This window comes from Hyperolius riggenbachi, chromosome 3, assembly GCF_040937935.1.
Source record: "Hyperolius riggenbachi isolate aHypRig1 chromosome 3, aHypRig1.pri, whole genome shotgun sequence".
NCBI classification, from domain to species: domain Eukaryota; kingdom Metazoa; phylum Chordata; class Amphibia; order Anura; family Hyperoliidae; genus Hyperolius; species Hyperolius riggenbachi.
Window position 1 is genome coordinate 183681181 of NC_090648.1, and position 25166 is coordinate 183706346.

Genomic DNA, 25166 nt, shown 5'->3' on the forward strand with positions numbered 1-25166 from the left:
GCAGCACACAACAGGAAAACAGTGACAGGGGCTCTTGATTACGCTTTAAAGCGCTTAAGCTCACCAACTGCGCCAAAGTGTCCCCAATCTGGTGAGTCCTAATCTACCATGCAAAATGCTAGTTTTTATAAGCAGTCTAGTGGGAACTAATCCAAAAACCCAAGAGTCAACTAAATGGGAAAAAAGGAAATTAACCATTTCCGCCGCCCGGACGTGAAGCTCACGTCCGGGCGGCAGCTTTGCAGCACTCCCGCGCTTGGGCGCGCTCCCGCCCACGATCGCGGGCGTGCCCCCTGCGTCCTTGTTGTGTCTCCCGGTAGCCCATGGGATCAGTGAAAGGGACCATGGTTCCCGATCACCGATCCCTTTCCCCCGCAGAAAAACCGAAGCGCTCACCTGTGAGGCTTCAGTTCTTCTGCCCGGACAGATTTCCGCATCCCCCTTGTACTTCCGCTTAGCGAGAAGTAAAAGGAGGGTAAACAAAAATGAAGGTGGCCATCTTGTGGCCAAATAGTAAAACTACTACAAATTTTTTACATTACAATTTACACATAAAGCAACATTAAAAATTGACTGTTTATGTCCCACACCAAAATATTCCCCACATAAAATTTTTAATAGAAAACAAAAAAAAAATTACAATTAAAAAAAATAAATAAAAGACATAAATAGTTACCTAAGGGTCTGAACGTTTTAAATATGCATTTGAAGGGGGAATACAACAAACATTTTTTAAATTATAAGCTTGTAAATAGTGATGGACGCAAAACGGAAACAATGCACCTTTATTTCCAAACAAAATATTGGCGCCATACATTGTGATAGGGACAAAATTTAAATGGTATAATAACCGAGACATACGGGCAAATAAAATACATAGGTTTTAGTTATGGTAGCGTGGATTATTTTAAAGCTATAATGGCCGAAAACTGAGAAATAATGAATTTTTTTTAAGTTTTTCTTATTAATCCTGTTAAAATGCATTTACGGTAAAGTGGCTCTTAGCAAAATGTACCACCCACAGAAATCCTAATTAGGCGGCGGAAAAAACAAGATATAGATCAATAAATTGTGATAAGTAGTGATAAAGTTATTAGCGAATGAATGGGAGGTGAAAATTGCTCCGATGCATAAGGTGAAAAATCCCCACGGGCTGAAATGGTTAAAAACACCTCACCTTTAACTAGCTACCAGATGAACTCTCTGAACATGTGCAATGCACTCATTTATATGCTTAACTGTGCTAGAGGTGGGCGTGGTTATGCAGGCTCACAGGGGGAAATTATAAATAAATACCAAGGGGTGAGCAGCACAAACCAAATTTTATGCACATGTTCAGAGAGTTCATTTGGTAGCTAGTGAAAGGTGAAGTGTTTTTAATTTCCTTTTTTCCCATTTAGTTGACTCTTGGGTTTTTGGATTAGTTCCCATTAGATTGCTTATAAAAACTAGCATTTTGCATGGTAGAGTAGGACTCACCAGATTGGGGACACTTTGGCGCAGTTGGTGAGCTTAAGTGCGTTAAAGCGTAACCAAGAGCTCCTGTCACTGTTTTCCTGTTGTGTGCTGCAGCCCCTCTGTATTTATATATTTCTTATGGAGTCTGGGGACCTCCAGTGCTGCTTGCATGTTTGCATAGAATTGCATAAAATTTGGTTTGTGCTGCTCACCCCTTGGTATTTATTTATAATTTTCCCCTGTGAGCCTGCATAACCACGCCCACCTCTAGCACAGTTAAGCATATAAATGAGTGCATTGCACATGTTCAGGGAGTTCATTTGGTAGCTAGTGAAAGGTGAGGTGTTTTTAACTTCCTTTTTTACCATTTAGTTGACTCATGTTTTTTTTTTAATTAGTTCCCACTAGACTGCTTATAAAAACTAGCATTTTGCATGGTAGAGTAGGACTCACCAGATTGGGGACACTTTGGCGCGGTTGGTGAGCTTAAGCGCGTTAAAGCGTAACCAAGAGCCCCTGTCGCAGGTTTCCTGTTGCGTGCTGCAGCCCCTCTGTGTGTATATATATATATATATATATATATATATATATATATATATATATATATATATATATATAATGATGATCTACCATCGGTCTCACGGTGGGGTGGGAGTGATCCGTGCGGATGGGGCTGGAGGAAGCCCCAGGTATGTATAAAACTTTTATATTAGGTCTCAGATACACTTTAATGTCTGCCAGTAGGAAGGATTATTACTTGCAGGCTTACAGTGGATAACACAACATGAATGATTATGTCACAATCTCACCTCAGTCTGGTTCCAGCAATGTGTCTACAGTCTTCGGGTGCTTGGGCAGACAGATGCTTGGCTCCTGACGTGCAGATTATGTCTCATAAAGTCCCACGGGCTCATGTGGACTGGCTTCCTTCTCTTGTTGCTAGGCAACGCAGGCGTGCTGGATGCTTGGCGTATGCTCTCTGGTGTTGTTTCTGAACCAGGAAGTGATTGACTAGTGCATAGTCAATCACTAGAGACAGGCTGTGCATTCCATTGGATGGCTGACTAAGTTGGGCTTCCTGATTGGCTGCAGTCAGTATTTAAACCTGGCTGGCACAGCTGTTAGTTGCCTGTGATAGCATTTAGTCGCGCGAGCTAGCTGCTGAGTGTGCCTGGGTATCTCCTGCCTGTTACCTTGCCTGAAACTTGTCAGTTTACCTGACAATTTTGCTGATTGCTGCCTGGACCATCCTTTGCTAGTATTTGACCACTCTTCTGTCTCATCACTTAAACCTGGTATTGTCTGTGTTTATAACCTCTGGCTTGCTGACAACAACATTGTATACCCATTTGAGTGACTGCCAACTGACTTACTATGTATGACCCTGGACTCCTAGACTGCTTGACTACAATTATTCCCTGTATCTCTGCCAAGTGAGTCTTGGTGGTACCACTGTCTTACAGCCTTCAGTTCCTATACCTTGCACATTAAGGGCTCGTTTCCATGCAGCGCAGAGCCCCGTGGCTCTGCACTGCGCATAACTCCCGGCATTGAATCGCCATGCATGAATGGAAACGGCAGACAATGCAGTCTATACACTGTCTGCTGTCCCTGTGATCGCGTTTCCACAAGCGCGCATGAAACGAGCCCTAAGGCCTGGGTGTATCCGCATGCTCGGTAGACTCATCTCCCGAGGCTGAGTGTGGACACGCCACATAGGTGGAAGACTGCATTGGAGATTGGGCAATAGGTACTGATATAGGCGGTGGAGTCACTAGTCCTTACAATGATGAGTACCAATCATTTCTTGATCTATCTTTTATTTTTTAACTTCTTACTTTGCAATGTATTGATTATTTTTCCCCCTCACGACTGTCTTTCGGTAAAGTTCCTCTTTAAGTCTAGTCATAAACGAGCAGATCTCTGTGGCATTTACCAGATCTACCAATTTCCTATATTTTTCCAAGGTCCTCAGATTACTACCTACAACCCAAGATTAAAGACACTGAGTAAGGTATCGAAAGCCCCGCAACCGATACTTGACAAAGACAAATGCCTGAAAGAAGTTTTTCCTGATTTACCAGTTACCACTGCTTGCTTTCAGACAACCTCCCAATTTGAGACAAATGATTATCAGAAGTGCATTATCTACACCAGAAACTCCTGGCACATTACCCTGCAATAACACAAGGTGTGAGACCTGCCCTTATATCTTGTGCACAAGCCAAATACAAATCAAGATCTCAAAGTACTTATTCTTAAGGGTAACTTCAAAAATGAACAAGCAATAAAGATTTCTGAGTACAAATACATTAACAGAAGGTTTAAATTGTGGAATTGGTTTTATGATCTTCACAAACCTGTTAGATTTCATGTTTGCTTGCATGAACTCACTGGCTCCAGCCTACTGATCACTTGACATCTAACTGATAAACAGTAATCAGCACAACTGCCATCTACGTGTTTACTATTTACCTGCATCAGTGTTTTAGTTCAGCTATCATCTGGAAATATGCCTGAAGAAGGGGACTAGATCCTAGAAAGCTTGCATAATTTAACCACTTAATCCCAACTGGACGAACATTCTCGTCCAGTTGGGCTGCGCGCACTCCCGCGGGCCGGGCATGCTCCCGCCGCCGGCCATTAGCCCAGCGATCAATGAAAGGGATTATAGATCCCTTTCATTGATGGAAGCCCCCCGCAAAAAAGCCGACAGCGTCTCATCACACGCTGCGGTTTTTCTGAGTTACAAAAAGTTCCCTGTCTACATTCTTCTTCCTGGAAGCATACGATCACGCTTCCAGGACTTTTTCACTCTGGTCATCTTGTGGCCAAATAGTAAAGCTACACACACATCCATTTTTTAATAAATAAATACATTTTTTTACATTTAAAATTAGCTGTTTACCTCCCACACCAAAAATTACCCACATACAATTTTTAATACAAAACAAAAATAAAAAAACAAATAGTTACCTAAGGGTCTGAACGTTTTAAATATGCATGTCAAAGGAGTATATTAATATAATTTTTAAAATTATGGGCTTGTAAATAGTGATGGACGCAAATTGAAAACATGCACCTTTATTTCCAAATAAAATATCAGCGCCATACATTGTCATAGGGACATACCGTATTTTTCAGACCATAAGACGCACTTTTTCTTCCCCAAACATGGGGGGAAAAAGTGCCTGCGTCTTATGGTCCGAATGTTGCAAATTCTGCCCAGCGCCAGTTGTCCCTGTCCTTAAAATCTCGAGTCCCCGCAGCTGTCCTGTCCTCCCGTCTGTCTAAAGGTGGCCACACACCATACAATTTTTTAAATATCTGTTCAATTCAAGAATTGCAATCAATTTTTCTGACTGATTGTAGCATTTCAAAAATCTGACCAATGTACCACACACCTATTTTCAATTTTTCCCCAAATATGATAAAAATGATTGGAAACTCTGGGAAAAATTGCTTGAGTATATATAATAATAAACTGGCAATCTACCACACACTATTCAATTTTCATAAAAATTGATCAGAAAAATCCAGCACTCCCATTTAACTTTTATCGAATAAAAACCGGAAATTCGATCTGATTTTTCAGTTGAATGAAAAAAAAGCTTTTGATTTTTCAGGAAATCCGATCTTATTTATCGAATTGCTGTAAAATCGGATCATTTTATTGTATCGTGTGTGGCCACCTTAAAGAGAACCCGAGGTGTGTTTAAAGAATGTTATCTGCATACAGAGGCTGGATCTGCCTATACAGCCCAGCCTCTGTTGCTATCCCAAACCCCACTAAGGTCCCCCTGCACTCTGCAATCCCTCATAAATCACAGCCGTGCTGTGAGGCTGTGTTTACATCTGTAGTGTCAGTCTCAGCTGCTCCCCCGCCTCCTGCATAGCTCCGGTCCCTGCCCCCGTCCCTTCCCTCCAATCAGCATGGAGGGAAGGGATGCAGGCGGGGACTGGAGTTCTGCAGGAGGCGGGGAGAGCAGCAGACTGAAACTATAGAGATAAACACAGCCAGCTCTGACAAGCTGTTTGTCAGCAGCGTGCCTGTGATTTATGAGGGATTGCAGAGTGCAGGGGGACCTTAGGGAGGTTTGGGATAGCAACAGAGGCTGGGCTGTATAGGCAGATCCAGCCTCTGTATGCAGATAATTACATAGTTACATAGTTATTTTGGCTGAAAAAAAGACATACGTCCATCGAGTTCAACCAGTACAAAGTACAACTCCAGCCCGTCCCCCACATACCCCTGTTGATCCAGAGGAAGGCGAAAAAAACCCCACCAGGCATGGTCCAATTAGCCCCAAATGGGAAAAATTCCTTCCTGACTCCAGATGGCAATCAGATAAAATCCCTGGATCAACATCATTAGGCATAACCTAGTAATTGTAGCCATGGATGTCTTTCAACGCAAGGAAAGCATCTAAGCCCCCTTTAAATGCAGGTATAGAGTTTGCCATAACGACTTCCTGTGGCAATGCATTCCACATCTTAACCACTCTTACTGTAAAGAACCCTTTCCTAAATAAATGGCTAAAACGTTTTTCCTCCATGCGCAGCTCATGTCCTCTAGTCCTTTGAGAAGGCCTAGGGACAAAAAGCTCATCCGCCAAGCTATTATATTGCCCTCTAATGTATTTATACATGTTAATTAGATCTCCTCTAAGGCGTCTTTTCTCTAGACTAAATAAACCCAGTTTATCTAACCTTTCTTGGTAAGCGAGACCTTCCATCCCACGTATCAATTTTGTAGCTCGTCTCTGCACCTGCTCTAAAACTGCAATATCTTTTTTGTAATGTGGTGCCCAGAACTGAATTCCATATTCCAGATGTGGCCTTACTAGAGAGTTAAACAGGGGCAATATTATGCTAGCATCTCGAGTTTTTATTTCCCTTTTAATGCATCCCAAAATTTTGTTCGCTTTAGCTGCAGCGGCTTGGCATTGAGTACGATTATTTAACTTGTTGTCGATGAGTACTCCTAAGTCCTTCTCCAAGTTTGATGTTCCCAACTGTATCCCATTTATTTTGTATGGTGCTAGACCATTGGTACGACCAAAATGCATGACTTTACATTTGTCAACATTGAATTTCATCTGCCATGTATGTGCCCATATAGCCATCCTATCCAGATCCTGTTGCAATATGACACTATCTTCCTGAGAGTTGATGATTCTGCACAATTTTGTATATATGCAAAAATAGCAACATTGCTCACTACTGCATCTACTAGGTCATTAATAAATAAATTGAAGAGCACTGGACCCAGTACAGACCCCTGTGGGACCCCACTGCTAAAAGTCTCCCATTTTGAGTACGATCCATTGACCACAACTCTTTGTTTTCTGTCCATTAGCCAGTTCCCTATCCATGCACACAAACTCTTCCCCAGTCCTTGCATCCTCAACTTTTGCACCAGACTTCTGTGGGGAACAGTGTCGAAGGCCTTTGCAAAGTCCAAGTATATCACATCTACAGCATTCCCAATATCCATATTAGCATTCACTACCTCATAAAAGCTGAGCATGTTAGTCAAACAGGACCTGTCTTTAGTAAACCCATGTTGATGCTGAGAAATAAGAATATTTTCTACTATGAAGTCATGTATAGTATCTCTTAGTAACCCCTCAAATAGTTTGCATACAACTGATGTTAAGCTTACAGGTCTATAATTTCCAGGATCAGATTTTTTGCCCTTCTTAAATAATGGGAAAACGTGGGCTGTACGCCAATCCACTGGGACTCTGCTAGTTGTAAGAGAGTCACAAAAGATAAGATAAAGGGGCTTAGCTATAACTGAACTTAATTCTCTTAGGACCCGAGGATGCATGCCATCCGGGCCAGGTGCCTTGTCTATTTTTAATTTATTTAGTCTTGCCTTTACTTCTTCCTGCGTTAAGTATTTAATATTACAGTTAGAAGATTGAGACTCTTCTGTCTCTGTAATTTGCAACAGTGCTGTTTCCTTTGTGAAGACAGAAGCAAAGAAAGCATTTAATAACTCTGCCTTACCTTGGTCGTCCACCATTGAGTTCCCACCCTCATCCTTTAGGATTCCTATACAGTCAACCTTTCTTTTTTTAGAGTTGATGTACTTGTAAAACTTTTTTGGGTTAGATTTGATATCCCTAGCGATTTGATTTTCAGCTTCGATCTTTGCCAGCCTAATTTCTTTTTTACAATTTTTATTGCACTCCTTATAATTGCTTAGTGCAGCCTCAGGCCCCTCCTGTTTTAGGACCTTATAGGCATTCTTTTTCCTCTTCATTTTATCCCTAACCTTTCTATTCATCCATAGAGGCCTTTTTTTATTCCTAGACATTTTGTTTCCATATGGGATATACATACTACAATATTGATTGAGAATACGTTTAAAAGCTTGCCATTTCCCTTCAGTGTCGTCCCCTTGTAGTACATTATCCCAGTTCACCAAACTTAGTGCCTGCCTAATTTGATTAAACTTTGCTTTTCTAAAATTCATAGTTTTAGTGGTCCCGCTGCCCCGTGGCCTATCAGTCACCAGATCAAACGTTATCATGTTGTGATCACTATTTCCCAAATGTTCTTGAACCTGCACATTTGATACATTATCTGGTCTATTAGAAATGATCAGATCCAGTAACGCATTCCCCCTAGTTGGTTCCGTTACCATTTGAGTCAAGTAATTGTCCTGTAGTGCTGCCAGAAATCTGCTGCTTTTACCAGAATGGGTAGCCTCAATACCCCAGTCAATGTCTGGAAAGTTGAAGTTGCCCATAATTATGACCTCGTTTTTACTTGCAGCTTTTTCAATCTGCTGTAGTAATCGCAGTTCTGCAGCTTCATTAATAAGAGGTGGTCTGTAGCATACCCCAATAAGCAATTGGCAACTTTTATTTCCACCATGAATATTTACTCAAACGGACTCCACATCTTCGCAATCTTCCTCCATCTCATCGTTGAGGACAGCTGTAAAAGAATTCTTAACAAAGAGACAAACCCCTCCACCTTTTTTCCCTGTTCTATCCCTCCTAAACACATTGTATCCTTTTAAATTAGCTATCCAGTCATGGCTTTCATCCATCCATGTCTCGGTTATTCCCACAATGTCATAGCCTTTGTCATTCAGAATGAACTCTAGTTCATCTATTTTATTTGCAAGGCTCCGAGCATTGGTTACCATGCACTTTATATTTTTACCAATAATAATATTCTTCAAACCCGCCTCGGGTTCTCTTTAAGGCATCTGTGGGGGTTTGCAGTCTGTGGGGGGGGGGGCTTGCAGGATCGTAATCTGTCTAGCTCTCCCGGCCCTCTATATAAGTGTGTTCCCGCCCCCAAACACCGCCCCCACCGGTCCTCCTCTGCCTGGGCCCCTCTGACGCCTTTCCCCGACTCTCTAAAGGTTATGTGGGGAGTGGGAAGGCTGCGGCTTACCGCTGGATGATAGCGATGAACAGCGGTAATCCTCGGTGTTAACAGCTGCTGCTGATGGGTGGTCCAGGCACGATGCGGAAGCCTCTCTTCCTTCACTTTCCGCTTACATCACCAATGCGGAAGTGAAGGAAGAGAGGCTTCCGCATCGTGCCCGGACAACCCAGCGGCTGTTAACTCCGAGGATTACCGCTGTTCATTGCTATCATCCAGCGGTAAGTCGCAGCCTTCCCACTCTCCACACCTAAAAGCACATGGGGGCACTTTAGAGGATATGGTGGCCACTTAAGAGGACACAGAGAGCACTTTAGGCGACACAGGGGCACTTAAGAGTACATGGGGGCATTTAAGTGGACACAAGGAGCACATATGAAGACACGGACAGAGGAGGATACAAGGGAGACACTAATGGTACACTTAGGGGACAAAGGAGGTACAAGGGGGGCATATTAATTGGGGAGGGGAGAAGATTCATAAGATGCCCCTGCATCATGGATGCACCAGGTTTAGTATTATTTTTTTCCCTGGTTTTTATCCTCTAAACCTAGGTGCGTCTTATGGTCCGAAAAATACAGTAATTTAAATGGTGTAATAAGCGGGACAAATGGGCAAATAAAATACATGGGTTTTAATTACGGTAGCATGTATTAATTTCAAACTATAATGGCCAAAAACTGAGAAATAATTATTTGTTTTCCATTTCTTTCTTAATATTCCTGTTAAAATGGATTTAGAATAAAATCATTCTTAGCAAAATGTATCACCCAAAGAAAGTTTAATTGGTGGCGGAAAAAGCAAGATATAGCCCAATTTATTGTGATGTGTAGTGATAAAGTTATTGGACAATGAATAGGAGGTAAAAGTTGCTCAGATGCAAAAAATAAACAACCCTTCGGGTTTAACTTTATCAGTTTGCCAATAAAAGCTATTATTTTTTACAAGACTTTGTTTTTTTCTACCTACATTCTGTAACATAACAAAGTGAAAGGTCACTGACTCAAATTCTACTGCTTCAGAATTACTAATCTACCCCATATTGGCAAAGTATGCCTGTCTAGTACTATTTATGGAGAATACTACTGACTGGCAGCAGAATGCAGGGCATGGAGTGCATGGTTCTGTAACTATATATACACCTCATTTACATAGAAAAGACATAAATTTAACATTGTAGGAAAAAAGGAAAATAGCGTATTGTCTTGCAAACAAAGCTCTTTCTTTAGAGGCCACACTAAGCTTCAGTGATGGGGCTAGTGGGAAAATCTCGGATGCAGCTACACATTTTAGAGCTGGAGAATAAGAAGCTGAATGTGCAAAGTATGAACAATGCCAGTGGGTGAGTCTTAACCCTGTTTTAACAAGAATGGCATAATAATATACAGCAGTATGTTTCTACTTGTATAAAGATGGTGCTGAATTTAAGTCTGTACATTTTTATCAATACAACTAAAACAATTTACAAAAGAGGAATTGTCGCAAAACTCTTAAAATTTAAAACACATACAAATAAGAAGTACATTTCTTCCAGAGTAAAATGAGCCATAAATTACTTTTCTCCTATGTTGCTGTCACTTATAGTAGGTGTAACGATCGGTGTAACACAGAGAGGATCTGATTATCGGTGATCTGCAGTATAACCGAGAATACAGATATATACCCGATTATTGATGATCTGCAGTATCACCGATAATCAGATATATTTCTAACCTCTGGACACCTGAGAAATATGAGTGTTTGTGCAACAGTAATACTTTGAGGAGAGCACCCGTATAGAAGGTGCTAGGCAGTAAGAGATACTGCTCAGAGAACAGGTTCCTTCCAATGGTCTGATGCTCCCCAAGGGGCGGAGCCAGGCTGAGAGTGAGAAGGACCGGCGTGTGTGTGACACCAAATGGTGAAGTGTCACTGACAGGTCTGTGAACTATCTCCAAACAGGGAAGATAGTTCTTGAGGTCGGACAGGCCAGGTCGGCAACAGACAAACAGATCAGATACAGAGACAGGAGACAGATTCGGAATCCAAAGACAAGCAGGGTTCAGCAACAGTGTATCAGTTATAGCGAAGTACCAAATCAGAGATCAAGAGAGTGGTCAGGAAAGCAGAAAGTCATAACAGATAATAACAATGCCTAATCTTAGGTGTGAGTTCCGTGATCATCAACACCCTGGAACTAGTCTGATATATAACAGAGTGATAATACAGTTCCCTAGTCTTGGGTGTGAGTTCCTTGATCATCAACACCCTGGAACTAGTCTGAAGTATAACAGAATGGTAATACAGTTCCCTAATCTTGGGTGTGAGTTCCTTGATCATCAACACCCTGGAACTAGTCTGAAGTAATAACACAGAAAATATCACAGATACTGACAAGGTCTGAGTGCTACCACGTAGTGATCGCAACGCCAGACATCAGAGAAATGACCAGCACCCAGTATATATACTATAGCGCTCTCCAGCGCCTCCCCTAATTGCTGGACCAATCAGAAATGGTTGAATTGTCAGTTGACCGGCTTGGTCAGCTGACACCCTTCTGGCTGTCATAAAAGTTCTGCCTCTTCACGAGCGCGCGCGTCCTTCTGAATCTGTGTGGACGATCAGTCCCAGCCACACCAGACATGTCTTGCAATGTATCTGCTGTGCAGGGCGCGGAACCAGCCGCACCGCTATCCGGGCATGCGGCGGTTTCTCCGCGTTCAGCCATGCTGACCGATGTAGGCCTATGCGTGCAAACCGCCGCGTCAGATGCGGAATCCGCCGCATTGGACGCGGAAACAGCCGCCTTGCTCTGAGCACCCGTGGTGGCTTTTCCGCGTTTTCTCACAGTAGGTAGTAGAAATTTGACATTACCAACAGATTTTGGGTTAGTCCATCTCTCCATAGGGGATTCTTAGCATGACCTTTATTCTTCATAAAGACATTCCCTGAAGAATCTTTATACAAAGATGCTAGCCAGCCTACCTGCTCGCTGTACAATATTTTGGCAGTTGGACGGAGCAACTGCCATTCACTAAGTGCTTTTAAAAATAAAGAAAACCCTAAGAACCCCCTATGAGAAGATGGGCTAGTCTTTAAAGAGAAACTTTAAGGTGGCCATACATCTGGTGATAATGGGCAGACTCACAAGAGACACAGAACTCTCTCTGATCGAATCTGGAGAGAGATCGGTCAGCTGGCCACACACCACAGGCCAATTCTTGATCTATTTCAGTACGAAATCTTGTGGGAATCGGCTTTTTGACGCCGCCACAGTGCCCCGGCCACTGTCCCTTGTTTTATGTGCCTCATGCAGTTATACTTCACCTGTCATGCCACCCGCTGGTGTCCACGGCATCCACCAAACTTCCACATTCTAGTCCCATGTGGCTACTGCCGTTATAGCACTTGGGGTGCGTGTGTGACGTCACACATGTTCCCCAATGTGCTATAACGCTGGTAGTCACATGGGGCTAGAATGGGAAGTACGGCGGACACCAGCAGGCAGCGTGACAGGTAAATTATAACTGCAAGGGACACCAGGAGGGGAGGCACATAAAACATAAGGGGGGACAGCAGCCAGGGGTCTCTGTTGCGTTTGTCATTTGTTGTTATCACACGCGGTTACCGCCGCACACCCGATCGAGCATGTTGATATCTTGCAGCACTAGTTTTCATCCAATTCTATTATAATAATCTAATCAGCTGCTCAATCAGCCAAGTCCCCTGATGTATGGCCACCTTAAGTATTTCATTATTGGCACAATTGGGTGTGGCTTGGCACGAGACCTCTGGCCTCATTAGTTTGAACAATTGACTTTATTAACTGTAAGGGGGGAAAATAGTCTGGAAGCATTTGGGCCCATTCGCCCTGTATTTGCTTTGGTTACATTATCAAAGTGTATGAGGTTTGCCAATCGCAGTGCCTTTTTCATAGTGGTGCAATGTGATTTTAACCCAAATGAAAAAGTACTGCTTGCAGAATTTTTCCTGCATTTGCAATTGAGTTAAATCAATGGAAGAGCAAATGTTACAATCCCGTCGTCCGCAGATGTCTATGCACTCACGGTAGTTAGGGTTAAGCATCAGAGGTGGGAGGGTCCTGTATGAGAGTAGGGTTAGGTTTAGCTGTAGTAAAATATTGGTAACATATACTGATATCTTACTGATGGAATTACCACTGTAAAATTGTAGCATATCGGTAAATGTTACCAATATTCTACTTTTTCCGGGCACCCAAATTTCCTCTCACCTTTATTTTGCATACACAGTTGAAATTCTGATGTTATTTAATGCAGGAAAACAAAAGAATGGCTCCTACACTCGCACTCACCAAACAAATGGGAACAGGAAAATCAAATGCCATAGTCCAGTAACAAACGAAGGAATATCCCGCTGCACCAGAAGATGGGGTGTAGTAGAAAATTCTTTATTCTTTAATCCAACATCATAGCATACAGATGAAAGCTCACACGTATCAGAGCGAGAATGGCTCCTCAATCATAGCTCTTGATTGAGGAGCCATTCTCGCTCCGATACCCGTGAGCTTTTATCTGTATGCTATGATGTTGGATTAAAGAATAAAGAATTTTCTACTTCACCCCATCATCTGGTGCAGCGAGATATTCCTTCGTTTGTTACTGGACTATGTTATTTAATGCAGTTGCTAAAAACTATGGCACACCAGTGTACTCATGACTACCCAGACATGTATGTTGGCCAGCTATCAAATCTCCTATGTGACATGAGTTTAATATTAGATGCATTTCCCTAACTCTAATAACTAACATAACTAATCTTTTAACTCATGAGGTGCTTTTAAAAAGAGAGGTGTGTGGTTTTATTGTGTTCACTTTAAACATCCATTTAGGTGCACAAGAATTTACAAGATGAAGATACTTATAAAATGCTTATACTAAATCAAACCTAAATTGTCCCCTGATCAAAAATGTAATTATAGCACAGTACTAAAGCTAGTTACACAAGCTACATGATGACACTCGTTTAGTGAATCTAGCATCTGTACAGGTGACCCCCAACATTGAACTATAAATCTGGCATTTTCGATCTCTACTGAAAACTATGCCCAAAGAATGCCCTTTCGCATTGTTTTCCTCCTCAGCCCAACCTCCGGAAGCTGAATCATTGTCTGCCACAATGTTGTCCCTCCTCCCCCATCATAGCAACAAAACGCATTGCTAGCCTGTAGGTTAGAGTTGCATCTGTACAGCACACTGCCCAAACTGTTAGCTGAGGGATCACGTCTCCTTCCTTGCAGGCGACAGTGATAGTGTGTGTGTATGCACCTTTAGAGAATCCCTAGCTGTCCATTGTTTACATAATTTTCCCATTAATCAGCTTACTTTGTACATCCACCTTATCGTTCTGTTGTGGCTGATAACAGCATTCCTGTACTCCCTTTGCAATTAAAATTCCCTAAACCCGACATTAGTATTAATAAGTGATCTCAATCTCATATCTGTAAACTGTCATTAGGCTAAAGAGTGCAGATAGAAACCACAACCTCCTTATCTATCTATCTATGCCTAGAATAGATCTGACACACAGTTGGCTGTTCAAAGACATGAGACTAGATTACAAATAAGTAGGAAATGCTTAAAGGATACCCAAGATGAAGTGTAACATGTGACATGATAAGATAGACATGTGTTAACAGTGCTAAGCATACAAATAACTAGGCTATGTCCCTTTCTTTCTTTTTCTGCCTAAAAGAGTTAACATTTAGGCATGCAAGTTTCTCTCAAGTCGAGATTTGGTCAGACTACAGCAACCCTCACTGATAAGGAATTACAGACATAAAACACTTTCCTAGCAGAGAATGGCTTCTGAGTGCAGGGGATAGATATAAAAAAGTCAATCGTTCATATATTTTAGTTTCTGGGACCATATGAGAAGATACAACATTAAACATTTTTTTCTTAGCTGATAAACAGAAAACAAAATTGCAGAATTCTAAAACGAAAAGGGTAATATTTAGGAGTAGGAGGATAGATACCCTTTTTTGTCTCATCAATTTATTTTCACCTCTGGTTTCATTTAACCCCTTCCATAACACCAACAGGCATTGCGAAGGTGGCAGCCCCAGGACCACCTAACGCCGAAAGGCGTCAAGTCCTGGGGTGGGGTTTTACAGGGGATTGTGCGCACTGATGCGTGCGCATCCCTGGTGAGTGACGGAGCCGAGCTCCGTGATCAGCCTGCCAAGCCTGATTGCGGCTTGCAGGCTGTTAAATGTAAAAAAAAAGGAAAAAAACTGTTTGTTTACATTTGTATAGTGCTGGGATCTAGCGCAGCGCTGTACAGGGGACAATTAGCTGTCCCCCCGAGTGGCTTTGTAAACTTCAAAGAGCAAAGCTGCTGGGCACTTCCAGATAAAACTCACATTTATTGAAAAAATCCATAAAATCCATAAAATAACATTTGCATCATACAGACCACAGCAGCATAGGAGAGAGAGTACAGCAAGTAGGGAGGTCGACAGCTGTTTCGCACCCACTCAAATGGGACGCTTCATCAGGACCTTATGCCTTAAGCCTTATACACACACTAGAAAGAACTCAGCTAAGTAAGCCGTTTAGAGCCAACTCAGCCAAGCCAATATGGTGTGTGTACAACTACTTCTTGACATAGTTTATAGATTCGACACATCATTTGCATCCCATGTTAGGTTTAAGAAGGTTGTGGACCCACGGAATTTCAATGACTCTGTCTAACAACTGATCTGTTTAAGACCTGGTTTCCACTTGTGCGTTTTGTTTCAGATTTTCCTCTCAGAAAATTCGCATTGATTTTGCAACATTTTGCAACTAATGGTAGTGAATGGGGCTGTTTCCATCCAATGCGAATTTCCGTTATTGTTCGTACGCATGAAAAAATCTGAGGTCCTGTATCATTTTTTCAGACATCGCGTACGATTCAAGTATAATGCTTTGTATAGTCAATGCAAATTTTCGCATGACTTGCCCGAAAATTTGCATTAGATCCATGGTTACAGGAAGTTGTCAGCAGTCATGACTAAGATGTTACTAGGTAGATTATGTTATAATATTAAAAAATTTGAACCGCGCTTAGAGTATATATATATATATATATATATATATATATATATATATATATATATATATATATATATACACCAGTCTCAATGATTATAGTGGAGTGCAATAATAAAAAGTCACTTAAACTTTAAAAGGCAATAGGATTAGTATAATCGCGCTACTAGCTCACAGTCCCTTTGGATGTAGAAACTTCCAGATGATCGCCAGAACAGTCCATCCATGGCCACTGTGTCAAACACTTCAAAAGACAAGAAAAATTCCATAGGGTAGTACTGTAAATACTCAGAAATCCCCTTCACCAGTAAACACCTGATTCCACTCCCCGCTTACAGGCACCAAGTGAGTGATAGGCACCCCCCCCCCCCCCCCAAATAGCCCGCACTCACCCAGTTAACCTCTCAAACAAGAGGTATACAAGCGCTCAGGGGGGTAGACACCAGGTCCTGCAAGCAGCTTCATCTTTAGAAGGGATCCGTCACAGACCTCAATACAATCCCAGACACTAGGACTCGAGCAGGTAGCATATAGTGAAGTACAGTTTAATAAGTTTAAAAACAGCCAGTATTACACTCACAAACATCGGAGATAGTCAGGCATATCACAAAGTGGTGTTCCCGGGACACCACTCCCAATGTATCCACCTCCGGTAGTTCTAGTAAGCCAAACCGCGCTGCTGCATAGATCCCACTTCTCGTGCATCTCCAAGCTCCGCCCGACACAGTGGCCATGGATGGACTGTTCTGGTGATCATCTGGAAGTTTCTACATCCAAAGGGACTGTGAGCTTGTAGCGCGATAATACTAATCCTATAGATTATGTTATACTTAACTAATGCCAATTTTTGAAAATACGCATAAAAACACGTAAAAATTTACATGTGAATTTTCACCAATCAGAAAAATCTTGTACGATTTTTGCATTTTGAAAATGTCATGCTATAGTGGAAACGTAGCCTAATACGGGTAGAGCAGCCTTTCTCAACCTTTCTACCCTGGAGGAACCCTGCAAATAACTTTTTGATCCCAAGGAACCCCTGCAAACAATGTTTTGATCTCAAGGAACCCCTGCAGTTATTTTGCAGGAGGCATGGTCTTTAAAAGTATGTGTAGCTGTTTATTTCACTACCCCCTATTACACTGCCACTCATTATACTGTCTCCTGACCCCCCAAATTACTGCTTCTTGTTATAGTGCCACCTATTATTGTGTGCTCTATATACTTCCACCATGATGGGGGAAAATGCCAAGGAACCCCTGCAGAGTACTCAAGGAACCCTGGTTGAGAAAGCTTGGGGTAGAGAGTGGAATGTTGTTCCTCTGACACCTATTGTCATCTTTATTGTATTCAGAACATTTTGTTCCAAATTCTCGCAGCTGCACCAAAAACAGAACTTGCCCCGTACATAACTGGTCCTATACAGACCTGAATGCTCAGTGTATGAATCCAGATAATGTTTTATCATCTACAAATTTACAAATATTTGCAGATGAGTAGAGCAGGGGGAGGTCACACAGCCCTCAGGTTCTCCAGTGTGGAGGATCAGAGAATCTGCTATGTGCTTTACCAGCTTAACCAGTTACCTCTTATCATTCTGGAAATCACTTATCCACATGCAGATGGAGTCAGGTACAGCCATTTGTAAAATGTTGCTATGTGCTATGTAACAATACTGTGATTATAGAGATAAAAGCAGAACACAATCTGAGCAGAGGCAATTTAAATGCCTTTCTGACAGCGAGCAGAGCATACATGCAAAAAGAGCGTCTGGAAAAAGGGGATCGGGATATACAAGAAATTTTAAGATATCATCTATAACAATTTTTATGGTTTCTAAATCATAATCTAAAATCAAGTATAAATATGTTGAAATAACGGTGATAAAATCGGTAAATTATATTAAGCATAGGAAATTGTAAATATTACAGATGTTTTACTGCAACTATACCTAACCCTACTCTAACACAGAACCCCCCTTTACCTAACCCTGAGACCCCCTGGTGGTGCCTAAACCTACCCCCCCCCCCCCCCCGGTGGTGCCTAACCCTAAAAACCCACCTACTTTGCTGCAAATAACATAAATATAAAAAGCTATATATTTTTAATAGTAAAAGCCTAACAATAATGTACGCTTTAAAAATCTTACAATAACGGTAATATAAAAAACAACAAAAAGCAATATATTTCTAATAGAATAAATAGCCTAACAATAATGTACGCATTAAAATACTTGAAATAACGGTAATATAAAAATCAATATATTAAGTTATAAATGTAAAAACTATAATTGTACACAATGTAATTCCGAAAACAAGGTTAATTCAAAAAGCGATATATTTGTACTCCTAAAAAGTTATTTGAAAACGCTAAACCAACTTAAAACGAGTCAAAATGTATTTCTAAACGATATTTGTTACAAAACTTACTCTGTAAACAAGAAATGTTGATTTCACGTTCCCAGCAACCGCTATTTAACGGGTGCCCTAATTTCTTCTTTGGAGCCAAATAGCCTATATTTTGCATTGGAGCCTATGGAGCTCCCTTTTAGTCCATTAGCCATATGCACCCTTTTTTTTTCCTGTTCCCCCGGGCAGCACCATTGACTAGTGACCTTTGCATTCCTGTTAATTCTTATTTAGGATTGCTTTAGTAAGAGGGCCTTTTGGTGCCTTTCAGCATCTTATAATTTCTGGGTCACAATGTATCCAATCCTACCAGCTGAGTCTTCTGACTTCCGTGTTCTATCTCTTGAGGCATTTTTTGCTTTCCCTGTCACTAGCGGGAGAATCCATGTGGCCATGATGCGGGGGATTCTGTCGATCACTAGGGAAAGTGGTCCATTGATTCTTGCATGCCGCTCTGCTGCAGACTGGGTGACCACTCGGACTTCACTGGTCCCTGGAAGAACCCAAGCCAGCCACTGGTGACATAGGCATAGTCAACAGTGCCCATAATAGCATAAGTGTAAAAAAATACATTATTATTGATTTATAAAGAGCCAACATATTCCGTGGCGCTGTACAACGTAGGAAAACAACAAGAGGTACATAATGATACAGACAATGATATACATCATGTATGGACACTGGTACAAAATACAGAACTGGTGATTACAATGAAAGATGTAACATGATGAACAGAGTGTGAGCTATGATATGAGCAACAAAATCGAAGACACAAAAGGGTGAGAGAGCCCTGCCCTTGCGAGCTTACAATCTAAAGGGTGTATGGTTAACTGGTAGAGGTAGGCTGAGAATTTTTACAGTACTGACTAAGGGCCTGTACACACGCTTGGCTGATGTCACTCAATGGGGATCGGAACCTAATCCCTCAGGCGGTATCGCTGGGCTGGGGCTGTCCCGGACTTTGCAGGCTGACTACGTGCTCTGTTTCAATGCGGGCCGACGGAGGGCCAAGAGGGCGTCGCAGATGTGATGTCACATGGGGTCAGGGCAGCAGGGAGTTGAAAGCAATCGGCTGTCACTCAGCTAAGTTCATCCGCCTATTCGATCGCTGGCCAGGCAGCGGTTGCTGTCCGGAGGGGCGATGTACACACGCTTTATTGGGTCATTATTGGCCATCTTAGCCAACTTTAATCTAGCATGTGTTAGGCTTTAGGCTTGGTTTAAACTCACTGTGAAAACTAACACTGTTTGCCTGATTCACCGAAAGGGGAAACGGATGTGTCAATAGATCTTATGTTACATGTAGGAACTGTTCTCATTTGGCATTTTCAATGGATCTGTTGAACCTGTTCCAGAAATCAGAACGCACACAGAATGCAAAGTCCCATGCTGCACCATCTTTCCAGACACATTTATACACCCTCCCAGATATTCATGTCACTATCAACAGCACTACCATCCGCCCTACCTTCCAGGCCCGCTGCCTGGGCATCATCCTAGACACTGCCCTCTACTTCAGCCCACACATCCAAAATGTTACCAGAACCTGCAACTTCCACCTTCGCAACATCTCCAAAATCCGCCCCTTTCTGAGTGATCTCTGCCTGACCTCCCCACGCATCTCTCATTCCCATGCACGCTTACAAGACTTCTCAAGAGCTGCGCCCACCCTATGGAACTCCCTTCCACTCCCCCTCAGACTCGCTCCTTCCTTCAACACCTTCAAGCAAGCCCTTAAACACATTTATTTAAATTGGCCAACCCCACATCTACCACACTCTAACTCTCTCAGTCAATCACCTTTTGCACAGTCCTACCTGATGTGTCCCCCCCCCTCCCTTTAGTTTGTAAGCCTTAGCAGGGCCTCCCCCTCCCTTAGTGTGTCCTTGTTAATTTTTGTACCCCAGCAATGACACCCTTCTCATGGACTAATTCGGACTTGTTTTGCCGGGTCTCTGTAAAACGCATTTTATACCCCGATTGTATGTATAACCTTGTGCTATGTTGTATAACCGTTTGCTACCTCTCTGTCTGTCACTCCTTGTTGCAATGTATGTATCCCTATTTATTGTCCAGCGCTGCGTAATATGTTAGCGCTTTCTAAATACAATAAATAATAATAATACACAAATTGTGAAATAATGAAAGTGTATACAAAACATGTGTAACTATTCAAACCAAGCATTTTAAACAGAAACCCTATGTAATAATTTCCTGTTTTTCCTCCCCTGGAATTATTGCAGTGGCGGATCGTTCAGGAACAGCCTTATCAGTCCGCCGACAGTGCATACACACGCACTACAGTCTGCTGAAAACCCACCCAGCGGGAGGTGCTGACGGACCAATCTTTGGCTGCAGTAGTGCGTGTGTACGCACCTTAAGTCAGAATAGGGGTAGGGAAGTATCAAGGATACCAATAGACTGTATGGTAGGATAGATTGGGTTGAGAATTTGAATAGATAATAACAGAACAATGGGAATCGTTAGATTAGAGTACAATTTACACTGGGGCCCAGGGCTCTCTAGCTATGATCCTGACAGGATAAACAAATAAAGAATATCTTATAGAAGACTCAGTTTGTGAGGACTGCTTCTAACCCCTCACACTCCCTCTATCTTTTGGAGTTCTAGAGACTGAAAGGTTGCAGCATATTTTACAGAATTCCTCAGTTAATTTATGTGACAGCTTAACAGCTATGGTTAGTATGAATACTGCAAGATATGCATCTTCTGTGAAAAGAAATGACATTTTCAGCTTTTGCTATGGACAGTCCTACAAAATGTCAAAGCACAGAGGTTACATTTGGTGCAGAACTTTTAACCAGTTTTAATGCATTCCTTCAACTCTGTTCTTGTGCACAAGAGGTCTTTTGTTTGGGGCGAGGAAACAAAGGACTATAGATGTAGGTTTCCACATACAGTTCCTACACTCATGGTGTCATTTATTAAAATATTTGAAGAAGAAAAAGAGTGTTTGCATTAGATGGAAAGCAGATTTAAATGACTGCTATTAAGTCAAAACAGAGATCATGAATTGATTCAAAACATTTGAAATTAAAAGTGTCTTGACAGTAAGTTCTCTGCATTCCAGTATGTTTTAATGCCTCCTGAGTGTGAGAAGTCTCAAATAACAATTTTAATATAATACATTAATATAATACACTAATAAATACAGTGGCTTGCATAAGTATTCAGCCCCCTTGAAGTTTTCCACATTTTGGGCCATATTCTATTGCCGAACTCGCCAGCGCTAAGCACTGGCGAGTTCTTAACTTAGGCGATGGGGGCATCGCCTAATCTAATAAAACTTTAGACCCCCCCAGGCGGAAAAGAACTCGCTTGAGCGATATAATCGCCCAGCGAGTTCTTAACACCGAATCCAATTACCCTTATCATGTCTCCGGGAAGCGATGCTTCCTGGCAGACATGAGCGTTAGCTTAGACCTGCAAAAAGCAGGTCTAAACTAGCTAACGCACGTCGTCGCCGCTGCATCTGGGGGTCTCCTTTAATAAGGAGACCCCCAGAGCTCCCCGTCGGGTCGCCGCACAGTTTAGAATCCCCCGCGCAGCTCTGCACCGGCACCCCTGCATACATACCTCCGCAGATCACCCGCCGCCTCTCGCCGCAAAATCCGTCGCGTAATTACAGTGTATCTAACACTGTAATTACTGTCGGCATAGAAGGAGCCCGGGCAAAGCATCTTTGAATCTGCAGCCTGGGCTCCCCATTGGTCCGCTGTCTAAACCAATAAAATGGCTCAGACAGCGGACCAATGGGGAGCCCCGGCTGCAGATTCAAAGATGCTTTGCCCGGGCTCCTTCTATGCCGACAGTAATTATAGTGTTAGATACACTGTAATTACGCGACGGATTTTGCGGCGAGAGGCGGCGGGTGATCTGCGGCGGTATGTATGCAGGGGTGCCGGTGCAGAGCTGCGCGGGGGATTCTAAACTGTGCGGCGACCCGACGGGGAGCTCTGGGGGTCTCCTTATTAAAGGAGACCCCCAGATGCAGCGGCGGAAGATGGCGGCGGGCCAGTGCGCATGTGTGGGGAGTGAGGCCGTGGTGCTGATGGACAGCACCACAGCGTAAACCTCACTCCCCATCGCTCGGTAAAAGGGAGCATCGCTCAGGCTTTCGCCTGAGTAATGCTCCCTAACGATCGGCCATCGCGCGAAGGATATGGGCAATAGGATTTGCCGGTAATCCTCACGCGATGGCAAGGTGATAAGTAGCTCGCATCTGCAAGCTACTTATCACCTTGAATAGGATATGGCCCTTTGTCACATTACTGCCACAAACATGAATCAATTTTATTGGAATTCCACATGAAAGACCAATACAAAGTGGTGTACATGTGAGAAGTGGAACGAAAATCATACATTATTCCAAACATTTTTTACAAATCAATAACTGCAAAGTGGGGTGTGCGTAATTATTCAGCCCCCTGAGTCAATACTTTGTAGAACCAAGAATTTCATTCTCTAGATGTGCAAAGCTGGTAGAGACATACCCTAAAGACTGGCAGCTGTAATTCCAGCAAAAGGTGGTTCTACAAAGTATTGACTTAGGGGGCTGAATAATTACGCACACCCAACTTTGCAGTTATTGATTTGTAAAAAATGTTTGGAATGATGTATGATTTTCGTTCCACTTCTCACATGTACACCACTTTGTGTTGGTCTTTCATGTGGAATTCCAATAAAATTGATTCATGTTTGTGGCGGTAATATGACAAAATGTGGAAAACTTCAAGGGGGCCGAATACTTTTGCAAGCCACTGTAACACACAATTATGAGAGGAGCCTGGTGGTCAAAGTTAACCCTTGGTTTCTTGTATTCCTCTTGGGAATTCAATAGGCAAATCTACTTCATAGTTCTACACCACATCCCCCCAACTTCAGGTGGTCCCACTTCTGCTTTATACGCCCAAACAGAAAACCTGGTACAACAGTAGTACTCCCCTCCCTGCGTTGGGCAGGGCTATTTCTAGCTATTGTGATGTCCAAAACAAACCATTAGAGACTCAACCCCTACACATCAAAAATAAACTACTACCCCAAATTCCATACAGCTGTAAATCCATTGATTCCCTGCCTCACATGCATTCAGACAGAACTGTTAAAATGCATCGCTCTTTTCAGCAGGATTAATGCTTATCTGTTTTGCATGTGTTTCCCCACATGCAAATTTGCATTAGAACTAACAACTAATGTAGGTCAATAGGCTTGTTCACATCTAATGCATTTTTTGCATGCAGGAAAAAACGTACAATCCTGTGCAGCATAATTCTGCACATTGCGCATTTTCTCACAAACAATTATTTAGCTACTGTGGCAAAACATGAGCCTTGTAACACAGATGAATCTACACAGTGTCTGTGTGTGAAAAAACATGCGTGTTTTCCACACAACAAATGTTTTAATGATGCAGAGTGTTTGCAGATGATCTTGTAGTTTGTGGACATTGATCACAACAGTGATCACAACAGTTAATTACAGTTCTAAAATGCTGCATGGCAAGTAGTGTTTATCAAATGGTTCAGTTAACGAATCACAAGGCTTGTAGTGAAATATCAGGCATTACTGTCACACTATATCAGGCCTCCTGCCCTATTTGCCACTACAGTCCTGTACTGTCTGCTCTACAGTCCCTCACAATCTGCCATTACCCACTATCTGCACTGACATCCTACATTATCAGCCACTACCATCTCCCACTATGACATGGTATTACCGCCGGGCGGATCGCTCAAAATCAGTCTTATCACCCGAATGACAGTCTGTACACACACCTGATTTCGCGTGCGGACTGCGGACGACTGAACGACGGGACGTTCAAATGACCCGTCGTTCGCAAAAGTCCGACGTGTGTATGGGCCTTTACTACCTTCAACCACTATCAGCTACTAACATGCCTATCTAAACTGCAGTAGCGTAAGTCCCTCACTATGTCCTACTAAAATCACCCACTACCTGCAGTATACTGTGTCGCGCTGTCTTCCCCAACATCACCCACTATCTGCCCCCACCATCTGCACTACTGTCCCCCACCAACTGCACTTCTGTCTCTTTCTGACACTACTGTCTTCCACACGCCTGACTTAAGTCAGCTGAAGCGGGTGATAATGACTGTCTCAGCCGACAATCAGGCATGTGTACGGCACCCGACAACCATTTGGCACCCAACCTGTGAGCGATTCGCCGGATGGATCTACCCAAGCAACACCGATCCCATTGTTTGCGCAGCTCCCCTGCCTGCCGCGTGACGTCACACATGTGCCACTAGTCGTCCCTCCAGCCACCAGCATACAAACACAGCGTGTCGTCAGCTACACAGCTGACAAGCGTTTGTGCAGCCCGGCCCAACGATGGCACCCAAGGGGATCAGCTCCGGATCCCTGACGGGCTACAACTTATGGGCATGTGCTCAAACCCTTAAGTTGTCACTTCTTATCATCTGCTATCTGCCACTTCTCATCACCCACTTGCTGTCAATTCTTGTCAAAAGAAACACAGTGATAGGAAATACATTATATATACACACACACACATTTTGCTGGCCACTTTATTAGGAACATTTTGCTACTATCGGGTTGGACCCCCTTTTGCCTTTAGGCTACTTTCACACTAAGACGTTGCGTTAGATGCTACGTTAAGGTCGCATAACGTGCACCTAACGCAACGCATAGTGTGGTAGAAGCTGGATGTCAGATCGAGCCGTGTTAAGCGGCTCTTCATACGTCCTGTGATGCCGTGATGCGTACTCTTGGACGCATGCGGCATCACGTGGTCCCGCCGGCCAATCGCCGCACAGAGCGGCGCTCCACCGTGCAGT

The 25166-nt window shown here is 42.8% G+C and overlaps 1 long non-coding RNA gene across 1 annotated transcript in view; it reads right to left on the reverse strand.

Annotated features, from left to right (window-relative positions):
• LOC137563225 (uncharacterized) overlaps window positions 1-2636 on the reverse strand; it is a 65450-nt gene extending 62814 nt beyond the window's left edge. Inside the window, exon 1 of the long non-coding RNA XR_011030295.1 lies at window positions 2268-2636. This is a non-coding gene — a long non-coding RNA (uncharacterized lncRNA). The remainder of the gene's footprint in view (window positions 1-2267) is intronic.
• Between the last annotated feature and the right edge of the window lie 22530 nt (window positions 2637-25166).